Here is a 16,532-nt window from a genome sequence, read left to right as displayed (position 1 = left end):
TTTAAATTTTATTTTTCTTTTTAATATAGATTTATTTATTTTAATTGGAGGCTAATTACTTTACAATATTGTAATGCTTAATAAGCCAATATTCATTTTCAACCTTCTTTCACCCAATTTTGAAAAAAAAAGCCTCTACAATCACATGAATTGTGATTACTTACTTTGAATTCTCTATAACATAGACATATATTTATGTAAATACTTTTTCTTATAAAAATAGTTAAGCTTCTCACTGACCATACAGAGTTATTTGCACATGACTGTTTACTATTCTTGTGTGTTCAAGCCATTACTATTAGGAAACTTTAAAATGTCCTGTAATGTGCAAAGTATCAGGGTTGGGCAGAGTAAGAGTAAACAAAATTAAAAAAACAAAACATGAAAGCACTGTGAGTTTCCTTAGAAGCAAGACCTATTGAGAGGTGTCATGGTCTCAGGAACAGCCCTTTGGAGGTAAACGTCATTTGTGACTCATGTTGCCATTTTCTCATCTGTCTGAGATATTTACCTGGGTGAAATCAGCTTTGAAAGGACCGTCAGCAGTGACCTCAAAGGGAAACTCTACTGTGATGAAAGCCTGAAGGGTGTGGGTACCAGGGAGTAGTCAGGAGGTTTCGCTAAGGGGATGGATGAGTAGTGACATGAGTGAGGTGACTGCTTGAATCAGATCTTTGATTTTGTTTTTGGACTTTTTCTTTTAATCACCCTAAATTCCCTAATCACCATTAGGGCCGACCCCAAAGAACAAGGACTAGGGTAATTGCATGGAGTCATCTAATGCCATAGAGGTCTCTGTACTTCAAACAGGTAAAGTAGACTGTTAATATTAACAAAAACTATTTTTCACAAGTCAAATAATTGGTTTATTAGATTAAGTTGATCAAAAGATCATTAATTCAGCTACCATTAAGAAATTATTTGGGTAAGCTGAAACTGTGCTTGGTTGAAAGTTTAATGTCAAACTGAAAGGCTTAGTCCTACTTCCATAAAGTCATTCATTTTGAGAATACATTAAGAATTTTTCTGAGTTATGTTAATTCCCTCAGAGTACTATACTGAATTATTTCTTCAGTTTCCTGCCATCATCTGTGTTGTCTAAACAGTTAATGAGGCTTTGACAGAGAATTACAGAACTTTTGTGATCATAAAGTTTCATTGTGCTTAAGAAGGGCCAGGATATTTGCAAACAGATCTGAATGTTACCCTACATCATATTCCTCAATGCTACCGAACTTTGTTATATTTTTTTAAATGTTATTTATAGTAAAACCCTGCTTATACTTTAAAATAGAGTCCCAGAAATATTAAAAATTTTTAATTCTCTTTAAATAATACACAAAATGGAAGGATCTGCCTGAAGAGAAGACTCAAAATCTCCTTAATTACTCCCTCAATGTATTTGCTTATATAATTTCCTTCTCATTTAAACCAAACTTTCGTTTGTCAAGGTAATGTTCTTTACATATCTCTGTGTTCACATATGTTTTTGTGTGATTGTCTTTCATTCACCAGTCATAACATCCTCAAGCATAAAGATGAGGTTTTACCACCAGGCAGACACAGAATCAAGTTTTACACTGCATATGCAACACTTTTACAGGAATAAAAATATTAATGAAATCAATAGAAGCCAGTGAAATAACATTTCCTGGAGTGTTAGAAAATATGTCTTGATATTTTTCCAGCTACTAAGTTAACGTTGGATAAAACAGAATACCCTGAAGCTATCCTACCTATCAACAGTAGACTTAGAAACAATTTGTATTAACTGGATGCTGAGATTGTGCTTAAAAACTTTTTCAAGTCTATGGGCTGAGCATCGAATTATTTTAAATGACCTGCCAAAAGAATAAAATCAAGCAGCCTTGGTCTAAGATATTTCTTCAGAGAAATAAGCTTATTGCATTTCCCTTTCATTCATGGATGCTTCCTTGTTTATCATCTATTACAGCGTTCAGCCTGAAATGTAAAGTGTACAGACTAGCATCAAGCATTATACATTAAACATCACAAAATAGAGTTGGCCACAGATCAGATGCTTTGGATAAATCTTGTGTCCTTGTTGTTAAAAGCTCAAGTATGAATATTTTGCAAAGTTCTAACTTTTCATATGTCCGTGGCTAAACTCCAGCAAATAGCTCATGTCTGAAAACAAAGCTGTGTGTTTGCAGATTCTGGCAAGGTTGAACTCTACAGCAGAGCTTTCATTTCATGCTGTCACTACAGGCCAGGGGAAGAGGAACTTCTTAATGAGCGAGGCTGCCTTAGTTCTATGTATTTCAGTAACTTAATCCCCTTAAATCAAAGCCAAGATGTGAAATTTTCTCCCCTCCCATCTTCCCTGCAGTCACAACTGTTCTGTGAAAGGGAACAAAACGTTCATCAGTGAATAAGAGATAGAAAATCTCTGCTGTCTTCAATATTATAGTCAACATGAGAAGACATACGGAAAGTAAAAAAATTCATATACATAGTTTCTGATAGGAACAAGGGTAAGAAGAAAATAGATAGGGTAATGAGGTATACAGTAACTGCAGGGGAAGTGTCCCATCTGGTGAAGTGTGGTCAGAGAAGAGCTTTCTGCCAAAGTGAGAGTAAATCATGATGAGGATGAAAAAAAAATGAGGTAGAGGAGAGAGAGACAAAGATAGAAATGGAGAGAGACAAAGAGAGAAATAAGGAAGGAAGGGAGGGTGTGAGGCGGGGAGGGAAGGGAGGAGGAGGAGAACAGAGGGTAGTAGAACCTGGAAATCAGTGGCCTATGCAGGGTGGAGAGTGATGAGGACGCTGAGGTGAGAACAAGTTTGGTGAACAAGAGGAAGTGAAAAAAAGGTTAGGAAAGCCAGGAGAGGGAAAGTGAGTGGGAGAGTGAATGGGTGCTAGGACAAAATGAGGCTGCCTATAAGCAGGAGCCAAGCTGTATTCTGTTACGAAGGTCACTGTAAGGAGGTCAATTTTATTCTTCGTGTAGTGGGGCCACAGGCAGGACATAAGCAAATGAGTTGTTTTTCAAACTTTCAGAGTTCTTGCCACATTTTGACAACCAAACATTTTTGGAATCTCATCACATTTTATGTCCAGCAATGCCACACAACTAATACAGGTGAAACAGTTTAGTTTATCCTAAGATGATCCAACCAGTCCATTCTGAAGGAGATCAGCCCTGGGATTTCTTTGGAAGGAATGATTCTAAAGCTGAAATTCCAGTACTTTGGCCACCTCATGTGAAGAGTTGACTCATTGGAAAAGACTCTGATGCTGGGAGGGATTGGGGGCAGGAGGAGAAGGGGACGACAGAGGATGAGATGGCTGGATGGCATCACCGACTTGATGGACGTGAGTCTGAGTGAACTCCGGGAGTTGGTGCTGGACAGGGAGGCCTGGCGTGCTGCGATTCATGGGGTCGCAAAGAGTCGGACACGACTGAGTGACTGAACTGAACTGAAGATGATTCTTCTAGTTCTAACCATAGTCGTTTTTTTTCTGCTGAGGTCCCACGTTACAGTGATTATAAGGGAATAATAGAAATTTTAATAATCAAGTTCTATACATTTTGCGATCAAAGTGAAAAAGAAGTAACTGTTTAGGGATCCTGTTTCTTGGAAGTAGGGAGTGAGTGGGCAGTGATATGTCAGAAAATCTTTAGCAACTGGATCTCCAAATAAAAAGAAAGCCCTAATTTGTAGTGTGTGCCGACTTTTCTGTAGTGTAAACACATCCATGGCCAATTTCAAGCTCCCAGCTAGACATTACTGAATGCAGTTTTGGTCTGTGGCGAGGTAATGCACAGGGGCTCCAACACACACACTAGGAGCGGCGACCAGTAGGACAGAGAATCATTCTTAGAATCTGACTTGAATGGAAATATTGACAATTAAACCAACAGCTGTAATGAAGGTGTAGTCAACATAATCATATATTGAAATAATGCATTTTATTTACTCTCCCTGATATTTGCTTCCATTGCCCAGGTAGAGTTCAGCATATATTGTAGGTTTAAATTTAATGACCTTCTGGAAGGTTCTCTTTTTTTCTGGTAGTGGCTCCTTTATCTACCTTCTTGGTATTATCCCTTATCTATGTTTGCAAAACTCCCTGAAATGTATTATCATGAGCATATCTATTTGTATTTTTACTTAAGTAAGTCAAATTCATTTCTTTAGGTTACTCATTATGTCCCTTGGGTACTTCATTCAACACCTAAGACTTCTGAAACCTACAGGTCCAGGACAGTGGTATTGGTACCAATGTTCTGACTTTGCAGATGAGGAAAGTGATTCCAGCGAGTTTTAGGTCCAGGTCACATTTCTGTTGGTAAATTGACAGGCCTAGAACTGGCTCTCGCTGTGCCTTGCCCTAGTCTCCACTTTGCCTTCCTTCCATGATTAGTTTAGTAATCATTTCCACATCATGTGTACTCTCTTCCAACTCCCACACCCTGGTTTATATTCTTTCTAACATATAGAAACTATGTTTTGGAAGAACGCCAATGACCACAATTTATTACAAGATATCTTTGAAGCATCTGGTCCAATTCTTTATGCTTTATTTAACAATCATTCAGGATATGTTTATTGAGCGTCTACTGCAGGCACTGCCTCGTCTCCTAGGAAGCTACTGCTTTCGTATTTTTACAGCGTAAGTTTTAGAAATGCTGTTGTTGTTCAGTTGCTAAGTCGTGTCTGACTCTTTGCAACCCCATGGACTGCAGCATGCCAGACCTCCCTGTCCCTAACTATCTCCCTGAGTTTGCCCAAGTTCATGTTCATTGAGTTGGTGATCCCATCCAACCATCTCATCCTCTGCCATTTAGAAATGTTATAGAGACAGATTCTGCCTTCCTTTACCTTCCCAGTTTCTCCCTCCAGAACTAGACAGCCTAAGTAAAGCCTGTTCCATGAAACAGCCTCTCAAATATTTGAAAAACTATGTTGCACCCATTTTCTTTTTCATGGTAAATCATTCTCAGTTCCTTTAATTATTTCTGTTATATTGTTTATATATATATGAAAACATAATTATAATGTTTTCAAATCATTATTAGTTCTGTTTACTCTTCTCCGGATATGACATAGTTCTATCAGTGACCCAACTAATGGTTGGTACCAAGGATTAAATATATTACTTTACATGTTTTCTGACCATGAAGACAGAGAAGGCAAGTATTTCTCCATGTTCTGTATACCCTCTTTAACACAGCCTAAGAATTAAGTGCCTGTTTAGAACATGAACAGGCTATTCTTAACGGGATAGTCTCAAACTGCTTTTTTAATGAGAAGGATTTTTTTGACTGTGCACTGACCTTGAGTCAACCATGTGATATATGTCTCTTTCTCCCAGTATGTGCCTGTGTCCTGCTAAGAACAGAAACATCCTGTTGTCTTGAGACTATAACCAGCTGTTGTCAAGGTATAGATAATGTACATAGCTGCTGTGGAACAGATTTCCAGTTGTTTCTTTTTCAAACACAAGTCAGTGTATACTTAGGCAAATTACGAGAAAAACCTCCTTTCAATTTGATTTGTTGTCAAAACCTAAGATGGCCAAGCCACACGGTGTTAATTGGGCAATTGGAAAGAGCTCCTTCTTTACTCCCTTGAGCTACTTAGTCCCTGGGCAGTGAAGTCACTTTGATCACAATGGTATCAGGGGAGATAAACAGAGATTTCAGGAGATCATTCTCTCCAGGGTCATGAACTGGAATCCTTTGAATGGGAGCTTCTATGACCCCTCTTTCCTCCCCTCTGAGGAAGATAATTCTGACCCTCTCTCTTTATCGAAAGGCTCTTTATTGAACAGCACAGAACACAGCACATGCACAGGGAGCGGGGATGATGTGTAAGTTATTGGACATTTCACAGACTGGGCAAACATGAGGTCCAGAGCAAAGGGTGGCTCCCTTAGAGCTGCACAGCCTCTGTTTTCCTTATGCCAAGCATTTGGAAGGGAACCAAAAAATTCAATGAAATACCCGGATGCTTCCAAATAGTAGATATTTGGCTCAGCAAATTAAGCACTGCCTGAATGTTCTGCTTGTCAATGAGTTGTGGCATCCCATAGACAGGCATAATAAATTAAAGGCTAGGCCAGGAATAGAATTAAGACTTCCTGATTCACAAGCCAAGGTTCTGGCCTCTACACTGTCTTTGATTCCATACACATCTTACTGGCTATTCTAGGCTGCTAATACTCCTTGCTCACCCGTAAAAGAAAGAGACCTTTCAGCAAAAAGCTTGGCTCAGCTTCACTCTGAATTATTTGATCTAAAGCCAGCTGGACTAGTATGAAATCTCATATTAGTGTTATAAATTTCATTTGACAATAAATTCCTCATTCTAGACTTTCCTTTCTTAACATAATATCCTGCTTGAAGAATCAGAAAGTGATTAAATCATTGTTTCTTCAGAAGCAGTGAAGATGTTCATCTGAGTTGACTGGCAGAAGCTAAAAATAATGTAACTATTTTATGCCAGAATTTCTAGGCAAGTTTAATAAGTCAGCCTTAATTTTTATTCAGGTGCACTTTGAGATAAAATTTATGCAGATTGGTAATAAAGGTAAACAGAGGTAATAAAAAAAACACAACTACTATCTCCCACTTGCCAGATATAATCTGTTCAACCACAAAATCTTTGTATGTTATCTTTAAGGAATAATAACATATGCTAATATCATTTTAATATTAGATGATAGAGATAAATATCACTTTCATTTAAAGTTGCTACAAGGAATCTTTTAACTGATATGTACATTGTAGCATTATATTAAGTGTCTGTGTTCAGTTCAGTTCAGTTCAGTCGCTCAGTCATGTCCGACTCTTTGCGACCCCATGAACTGCAGCACACCAGGCCTCCCTGTCCATCACCAACTCCCAGAGTTTACTCAGACTCATGTCCATTGAGTTGGTGATGCCATCAAACCATCTCATCCTCTGTCGTCCCCTTCTCCTCCTGCCCTCAATCTTTCCCAGCATCAGGGTCTTTTCAAATGAATCTGCTCTTTGCATCACGTGGCCAAAGTATTGGAGTTTCAGCTTCAGCATCAGTCCTTCCAATGAACACTCAGGACTGATCTCCTTTAGAATGGACTGGTTGAATCTCCTTGCAGTCCAAGGGACTCTCAAGAGTCTTCTCCAATACCACAGTTTAAAAGCATCAATTCTTCAGTGCTCAGCTTTCTTTATAGTTCAATTCTCACATCCATACATGACTACTGGAAAAACCATGGCCTTGACTAGATGGACCTTAGTCAGCAAAGTAATGTCTCTGCTTTTTAATATGCTGTCTAGGTTGGTCATAACTTTTCTTCCAAGGAGTAAGCGTCTTTTAATTTCATGGCTGCAATCACCATCTGCAGTGATTTTGCAGCCCAGAAAAATAAAGTCTGACACTGTTTCCCCATCTATTTGCTATGAAGTGATGGGACCGGATGCCACGATCTTCGTTTTCTGAATGTTGAGCTTTAAGCCAACTTTTTCACTCTCCTCTTTCACTTTCATCAACAGGCTCTTTAGTTCTTCACTTTCTGCCATAAGGGTGGTGTCATCTGCATATCTGAGGTCATTGATATTTCTCCTGGCAATCTTGATTCCAGCTTGTGCTTTATTCAGCCAAGCATTTCGCATGATGTACTATGCATATAATTTAAATAAGCAGGGTGACAATATACAGCCTTGACGTACTCCTTTTCCTATTTGGAACCAGTCTGTTGTTCCATGTCCAGTTCTAACTGTTGCTTCCTGACCTGCATACAGGTTTCTCAAGAGGCAGGTCAGGTGGTCTAGTATTCCCATCTTCTTCAGAATTTTCCGAAGTTTATTGTGATCCATACAGTCAAAGGTTTTCATGGTCAACAAAGCAGAAATAGATGTTTTTCTGGAACTCTCTTTGCTTTTTCAATGATCCAGCAGATGTTGGCAATTTGATCTCTGGTTCCTCTGCCTTTTCTAAAACCAGCTTGAACATCTGGAAGTTCACGGTTCACGTATTGCTGAAGCCTGGCTTGGATAATTTGTGCATTACTTTACTAGCATGTGAGATGAGTGCAATTGTGCAGGAGTTCACTCTCTATTAATCTCCCCTCCCATTTAAAAGGGATGTGAAAAAAATTGGTCACACATTTGCACAATTTTTAAACTTCAGTGAGGCTTCAAATGGAGCATTTCTTAGCCCAGACTTTGTAAATTTCCTACACAGTCTCCTAAATTGTTTCCAAGGACATTTATGCAGCAGGTCCTTAGGAGTGCTTAGAAGTGGCAAGTGTGAACCAGGAGAGAGGTGTGTGGGCAGCAATTCCACTCTATCCCAGGGGAATCTCAGGATGACTTCCTCCACTGGCTTTAAAGGCTCATTTTTGGTTGGGATATAATTTCTAGCTAAATAATTTGGTAAGCATTCTGTAACCAGTTTTCACTTTAAGTGCTAAAGCTTTAGATTGACATTCAAGGTCAATTAATGTATGTATTTATTTAGACACAAAATCCGCCTTTATGGATTATTCTGTGTTCTGTGTCATCAGCCTACACGATAACCTGCAAATCCCTGTAGTTTTTGTTGTTGTTGTTTTGTTTACAATTCTCAGAAGCTCTTTGCTAGCTCATATATTAAAGGATACAGGACTTATTCTGGTTTGAAAACATAAGGAAAACATCTACTTAACATTAAAATTCCATCAATTATTTCCAAGAGTATTATGATGATCTTTCCTTAGATGTAGATAACAAAGAAAGGCATAGATAAAAATTTATTTCTTTTCCAGAAAAATACATGACTTAATTTAGAAGAAAAGTCCTGTATGGACCTAACTTCTGTCTACTTTTCTAATTTTACCTCTCAGCACTTTCTGATCCTGCCCAGTGTTCCTCAAATTCAATCATTCTGAGGACAACTGTATACTTCTTGATATTTTTCTTTAGGTAGACTTAACATTTCACAGTTAAAAATGCATTTCCAACCTAAATGGGAAGGAAAGCTAACAAAGAGGGGATTTATGTATATGTATAACTGCATTTGCTGTACAGCAGAAGCTAACACAATACTGTATAGCAATTGTATTTCAATAAAAAAAAATTTAATGCACTTTTAGGATCTAAATAGACTTTTTTTTCAAATAAGATGTAGAGATAACAGATACATGAAAAGGTGCTCAACATCACGAGTTATCAGAGAAATGCAAATCAAAAAAACATCAGATATCTCTTCACAGATAGTTGTCAGAATGGCTATTATGAAAAAGATAAGAAATAATAAGTGCTGGTGAGGATATAGAGAAAAGGAAACCTTTGTTCACTGTTGATGGGAATGTCAACTGGTACAGCCACTATGGAAAAATGTACAGAGGTTCCTCAAAAAATAAAGAAATTGATCCAGCCATTCCACTTCTAAGTATTTATCTGAAGAAAACAAAAATACTAACTGGAAAAGATAAATGTATCATTATATCCATTGCAGTGTTATTTAAATAGTTAAGATATGGAGGCAAGTGAAAAGTCCAATGATGGATGAATGAGTAAAGAAAATAGAGAAAACGAACAATGGAATATTATTCAGCCATAAATAAGAATGAAATCCTACCATTGGTGACAACATGAATGGACCCTGACAGTATTACACCAAGAGAAATAAATCAGACAGAGAAAGAAAACTACTATATGATCTCATTCAAATGTGGAATCTAAAACAAACAGACAAACAAAAACAAAAACTGAACTCATAGATACAGAGAAGAGATTGGTGCTTACTAGCGGTAGGCTTGTTGGGGATGTGGTGGGAAAAGTGGGTGAAGGGGGTCAAAAAGTACAAACTTGCAGTTATAAAATAAAAGTCACGGAGTGTGCTTTATAACACTCTCCATTAGTAATACTGCACTGTGTATTTGAAAGTTACTAAGAGTAGATCGCAAAAGGTCTCATTACAAAAAAATTGTAACTATGTGTAATGCTAAAAGTTAACTAGGCTTCGATGTAGTGATGATTTAGCAATATATACAAAAGTCACATCATTACTATTTACACCTGATACTAATATGTTATATGTCAATCATATATATCTCAGCTGAAACAATGAATTTGTAATATATAATGCTGCATAAAATAAAAATGAAAATTTTTTATTTCTTATATTTTTTCTATAAAATGACAAAATTATTAAAATAAAAAATCCTTATACTATCTGATATAACCTCACATAAACCATACTATATTTTAGGAAATACTGTACTAGAAGCACAGAACTTTTGGGTTCTCAAATATGCCATGTTCTTTCTCATTTGCAACTAAGATTACCAGATTTAGCCAACAAAAATTACATTTGAATTTCAGATAAACAAAAAATATATATTTTTAGTAAAGTCCCAAATATTCAGTGAGATAGTACTGTATGGGATATACTTATTCTAAACATGTTTTGTTGTTTATTTGAAATTCAAATGTAATTGGGAATTCTGTATTTTATCTGACAACTCAATTTTTTTTTTGAGTTTTAAGCCTTTATTCGTTTATTTTTTAAGAGCAGTTTTAGATTCACAGCAAAATTGGAAGGAAGGTACAGATATGTCCCATATACCCTTTACCCTCCCTGCCCCTCCAACGCACATACACAAACATGAACACAGGCATGCACACACAAAGCCTCCCTTATTGTTAACGTTCCCCACCAGATGGAACATTTGTTACAGCTGATGAACTTATATTGACACATCATACTCAAAGTCCGTAGTTTACTTCAGGATTCACGCTTGGTACTGTACACTCTGTGGGTTTGAACAACCATACAATGACATGCATCCATCAATATGGTAACTTACAGGGTGTTTTTACTGTCCTAAAAAATCCTCTGTGCTCTGTCTGCTCATCCCTCCCTCCCTCCCCTCACCCCTGCAATCACTGATCCTTATTTTCTTGGAATTATACAGCATGTAGCCTTTTCACATTGACTTCTTTCACTTAGTAATATGCATTTAAGATAGTTCATTTCTTTTCAGTGCTGAATAGGATTCCACTACTGAGTGTACCAAAGTTTGTTAATTCATTCATCCTCTGAAGAGGATCTGTTGGCAACTCTTATTTTTGACTCAGTAATAATGCTCCTTTGGCTTAAAACACCTCTCCCTTGCCTGAGTATATCAGAGGAAACCCCTTGGTTTCAAATTCAACGTCACTCCAATGAAGAACTTTTTCATAAGATTCTTTCCTTGAATGAATGAACATTAACTGCCTTTCAAGTTTAGTGATACAACTTCAAAGAATGGAAATATTTTCTCAGTATCTTATTCAGAGTAGTAAGCATATGAATATTATTCAGATAATAATCCCAAGTAAATCTAAGAATTGGCACTTTGTTTTCTCTTTAGTAGCAAAATTAAACGTGAAAAATGCATAAGGCTACTCTCGTGGTATTTTTAGGATTACAAATTTACTTAAATTGTTACTGTTTGTACTAAATCTTCCATGAGAGAGTAAATTTTTTGCCATCGTATATTTTATAACTATCATGTTATGTGTGTTTGTGGTTTTTCTGACATTAATGAAGAGCCCTCACATTGAAGAAGTATGGGAACTATTTATCTAGCCCAATCCTCTCATTTTTTTTCCCATGTGATGACAACCTTGGCAAGTTAAGACTTTCCCAAGGCTACAGACTTAGTTAATGGCAGAACTGGAAACTCTGAGTCTCCTGATTCAACTCAGCTTTGCTTCCTATTACCGAATTAGTAACCACTAACACATTCAGTCCTTTAAGGCATTTTCTTCTATTCTAAAGGTAACCCAAAAGGCTATATTGCCCATGCAAATTCACGTGCAGTGAGAGATCTGAGTTGAATACATGTCGATTAAAAAGTAGCCTCAGTCACGCATTGACTGGCACCATCTTACTGCTATTAATCTAGAGATTTAGAAGATAAACCACCCCATTAATGATTTGTTCCTTTCTTCCCCTTCCTTCTCCCTTTGTCCCGCCTTTCTTCATTTTTCTCCCTTTTCCTCCCCTCCTCTTCCTTTTCTCCCCCTTTCCCTTCTTTCTGTCCTCTCTACAACAAACTCTATCAGGAGTTCTTAAATATTAGTGCACATCAACATCATCTGAAGAACTTCCTAAACACAGAGAACTAGTGACTTGTAGGTGTCTGACAGAGATAGAACATTGCATTTTTAGTAAGTTCCCAGCTATTGCTACTGCTGCTGGGAGCCACACCTTGAGAACCTCTGAACCTGGCAGGCTACAGTCCATAGAGTCGCATAGAGTCAGACATGACCGAAACTACTTAGCACACACATGAACACACACACAGGAGAGCAATAGTCAGCAGTGGCTGATTATAAGGATTCTTGTAGAGCTCTGAAAACTTTGACATGCTAAGGCTCCACTGACCAAATTCTGATTCAGTTGGTGTAGCACAGGACCATGCTAGTGTGTTGTGAAAGTTCCTCAGATGTGAACACTGAAATATGTTACAGAGAGAGCCATTTCTATGGCTTCAAACAAAAATGAGAATAAAAATTAGATTCTGACCTGGAGTAATTCCACAAGAAATCCATTAATTCCCTATGGGAATAGTTCAATGGCAACTATACACCAAAAATGTCATAAAGGCATTCATAATATCAATAACCTCAGATATGCAGATGACACCACCCTTACGGCAGAAAGTGAGGAGGAACTAAAAAGCCTCTTGATGAAAGCGAAAGAGGAGAGTGAAAAAGTTGGCTTAAAGCTCAACATTCAGAAAACTAAGATCCTGGCATCTGGTCCCATCACTTCATGGGAAATAGATGGGAAAACAGTGGAAACAGTGTCAGACTTTATTTTTGGGGTCTCCAAAATCACTGCAGATGGTGATTGCAGCCATGAAATTAAAAGACGCTTACTCCTTGGAAGGAAAGTTATGACCAACCTAGATAGCATATTCAAAAGCAGAGACATTACTTTGCTGACTAAGGTCCGTCTAGTCAAGGCTATGGTTTTTCCAATGGTCATGTATGGATGTGAAAGTTGGACTGTGAAGAAGGCTGAGCGCCAAAGAATTGATGCTTTTGAACTGTGGTGTTGGAGAAGACTCTTGAGAGTCCCTTGGACTGCAAGGAGATCCAACCAATCCATTCTGCAGGAGATCAGCCCTGGGATTTCTTTGGAAGGAATGATGCTAAAGCTGAAACTCCAGTACTTTGGCCACCTCATGCGAAGAGTTGACTCATTGGAAAAGACTCTGATGCTGGGAGGGATTGGGGGCAGGAGGAGAAGGGGACGACAGAGGATGAGATGGCTGGATGGCATCACGGACTCAATGGACGTGAGTCTGAGTGAACTCTGGGAGTTGGTGATGGACAAGGCGGCCTGGCGTGCTGCGATTCATGGGGTCGCAAAGAGTAGGACACAACTGAGCAACTGAACTGAACTGAACACTGAAAGCCTATTTAAGACCAATGATTAGTGATTTGATAAAAAGAACAACAACAAAACAAAAAGTCTCTCAAGTAGCAACTTTTTGAAAGGCAACATTCTTACCTTGATTAAAACTGAGTATCAGATAATTAGAGTAAATATTGGAAACATTCCTACAATATTAAGAAAAAGTAAAAATGCTCATTATCACAAATTATATTCAACACTGTACTTGAAGTTATGGCTGATACAACAAAAACAATAGCAGCAACAACAAATCAGTGAAGATTATATTACAAAGGAAGAAAATTTGTGCCTTAAAAATCTCAGAGAATCATCTGATAACTTATTAGAACAACAACAACAACAAAAGGATTTGGTTCAGCAAAGAAACACCGACGCATTCGTGTGCACTGTCTTTAAACATTTAAAAAATGGAATAGAAAAAAATCACAATAACAACAAAGAATCGTACAATATCTAGAAGTAACTGAATGAGAAAAATCAAGAACTTTTACAGAGAAAACAAAAAATGTCACCAAAAAAACCTAAAAGAACACTGAACAAATGAGGAGATACGTGGTTCTGAATAGGAACATTCTAACATGCTTCACATCTTCTGTATATATTACATATACATATTGTGTATATCATCTTTCACCACTAGAATGTAGCAATTGTTGCCTGCTTGGCTCACTGATACAACCCAGGAATCTAGAGCAGTGGTAGACATATTATTGTCACACAATAAAAGTTGACTGACTGAATGAAATACTGCCCTCCAATTCATTTATAAATCCAAAGTAGTCTAACCCAAAATCCCATGTGATTTTTAATGGAACGTGGAGAGCTGATTATTAAGTAAAAATAAAGATAAGGAAAAATCCGAAAAGAAATAGATAAAAAACATTTTTTGATAAATTTCTTTAAACATATACCAAAAAACAAAGTGAAAGTCACTGAGTAGCAATTCTTTGCAATCCCAGGCCAGAATACGGGTTTGGGTAGCTGTTCTCTTCTTCAGGGGATCTTCCCAACCCAGGGATCAAACCCAGGTCTCCAGCATTGCAGATTCTTTATCAACTGAGCTACAGGGGAAGCCCAAGAAAACTAGAGTGGGTAGCCTATCCCTTCTCCAGGGGATCTTCTCAACCCAGGAACTGAACTGGGGTCTCCTGCATTGCAGGCGGATTCTTTACCAACTGAGCTACGAGGGAAGCCCCACCAAAAAAAAAAAAAAAGAGAGAGAGAGACAAAGATAATATATTAAACACTGTGTGCCTCTCGGCTTAAAAGTTGTCCTTATCTTGTCAATTTTACTTTATCTTTATTTTTTAAAAAACATTTCACTTCAGTTCAGTTCAGTTGCTCAGTAGTGTCTGACTCTCTGCGACCCCATGAACCGCAGCACGCCAGACCTCCCTGTCCATCACCAAATCCCAGAGTCTACTCAAAGTCATGACCATCGAGTCGGTGATGCCATCCAGCCATCTCATCCTCTGTCGTCCCCTTCTCCTCCTGCCCCTAATCCCTCCCAGCATCAGGGTCTTTTCCAATGAGTCAACTCTTCGCATGAGGTGGCCAAAGTATTGGAGTTTCAGCTTCAGCATCAGTCCTTCCAATGAACACCCAGGACTGATCTCCTTTAGGATGGACTGGTTGGATCTCCTTGCAGTCCAAGGGACTCTCAAGAGTCTTCAACAACACAGTTCAAAAGCATCAATTCTTCTGTGCTCAGCTTTCTTCACAGTCCAACTCTCACATCCATACATGACCACTGGTAAAACCATAGCCTTGACTAGACGGACCTTTGTTGGCAAAGTAATGTCTCAGCTTTTTAATATGCTATCTAGGTTGGTCATAACTTTTCTTCCAAGGAGTAAGCATCTTTTAATTTCATGGCTGTAATAACCATCTGCAGTGATTTTGGAGACCCCAAAAATAAAGTCTGACACTGTTTCCACTGTTTCCCCATCTATTTCCCATGAAGTGATGGAACCAGATGCCATGATCTTAGTTTTCTGAATGTTGAGCTTTAAGCCAACTTTTTCACTCTCTTCTTTCACTTTCCTCAAGAGGCTTTTTAGTTCCTCTTCACTTTCTGCCATAAGGGTGGTGTCATCTGCATATCTGAGGTTATTGATATTTCTCCTGGCAATCTTGATTCCAGCTTGTGCTTCTTCCAGCCCATATTTCACTTACATTATATAAATTGATTTTAAAATTCTCTTGCAAGAGGAAAGGCATATTAATCATAAATATCCTAAAAACAAAACAATTCAAATATTCTATGAAACATGACACAGTATAATTTTCAACAAATGAAAAGCCTGGCACAAGTTAAAAGACAATTGCCAAGTTGAGAAAAAATCTGGGTCATATGTAATGGAAAATTAAGAAATTATAAAAAGGCAACCTAGTAAAAATGGTCTAAACATACAAAAGACTATTCATAGGAGAATTAATAATGACATAAAATCCTAAGCTTCCCTGGTAATCAAAACAATGCAAATTAAGTAAAGAATAAGAATTATTATTTTTCATGTATCATATTGTCAAGAAAAAATAATATCTTGACCATGTCTTCAGAAATACAAGTTTATACCTTATTTGGAAGGCAATTCAGCAGAATGTGTTTAAATTAAAGTAGGACATATCCTTCAACCTGGCACTCTAATTTTAGATGACTAACCTAGAGAATTACTTGTATTTATGTCAAAAATTTGTATGCCCAATACTATTTGTTAAGTAGTTCTTTTTACTAGTGGCCAGAGAACTGGAAATATCCTATGCGGCTATCAGTACAAACATTTTTAGGGTAAAAATTATGGTACCATAATTCCCTAGATAAGTACCCAGTAGTTCCAAATATGCCGTAGATTCACATGCACTGACACAGCCACAATACCCTGCCCAGCACTTCAGTTTGAGTTAGAAAACTGTGCCCTTTGGGAGAGATGCAGCCCCAAGCAAAGGTCCACTGTTTAATGAACAAAACTGCCCATCAGCCCCCACTAAGTGCTTCAGACTCGTGTCCTTGTCCAGGGCAACGCCTACACAAGTGAACTTAGAACACTACTATTCATAGGGAAAGTGCTTCAGGAGGGTTTGTTAGGTGGAGAAATTAAGGTAGAAAGAAACACCCTGTCG

At 37.8% G+C, this 16,532-nt stretch overlaps 1 protein-coding gene across 1 annotated transcript in view; it reads right to left on the bottom strand.

The window, feature by feature from the left end:
- DLC1 (DLC1 Rho GTPase activating protein) overlaps positions 1–16,532 on the bottom strand; it is a 419,579-nt gene that overhangs the window by 316,885 nt on the left and 86,162 nt on the right. The gene's annotated exons all lie outside the window — the stretch shown is intronic.

Source organism: Budorcas taxicolor, chromosome 24 (assembly GCF_023091745.1).
Source record: "Budorcas taxicolor isolate Tak-1 chromosome 24, Takin1.1, whole genome shotgun sequence".
NCBI lineage: Eukaryota > Metazoa > Chordata > Mammalia > Artiodactyla > Bovidae > Budorcas > Budorcas taxicolor.
The sequence above is the reverse complement of the archived record's forward strand: the minus strand, read 5'-3'. Positions and strand labels throughout refer to the sequence as shown.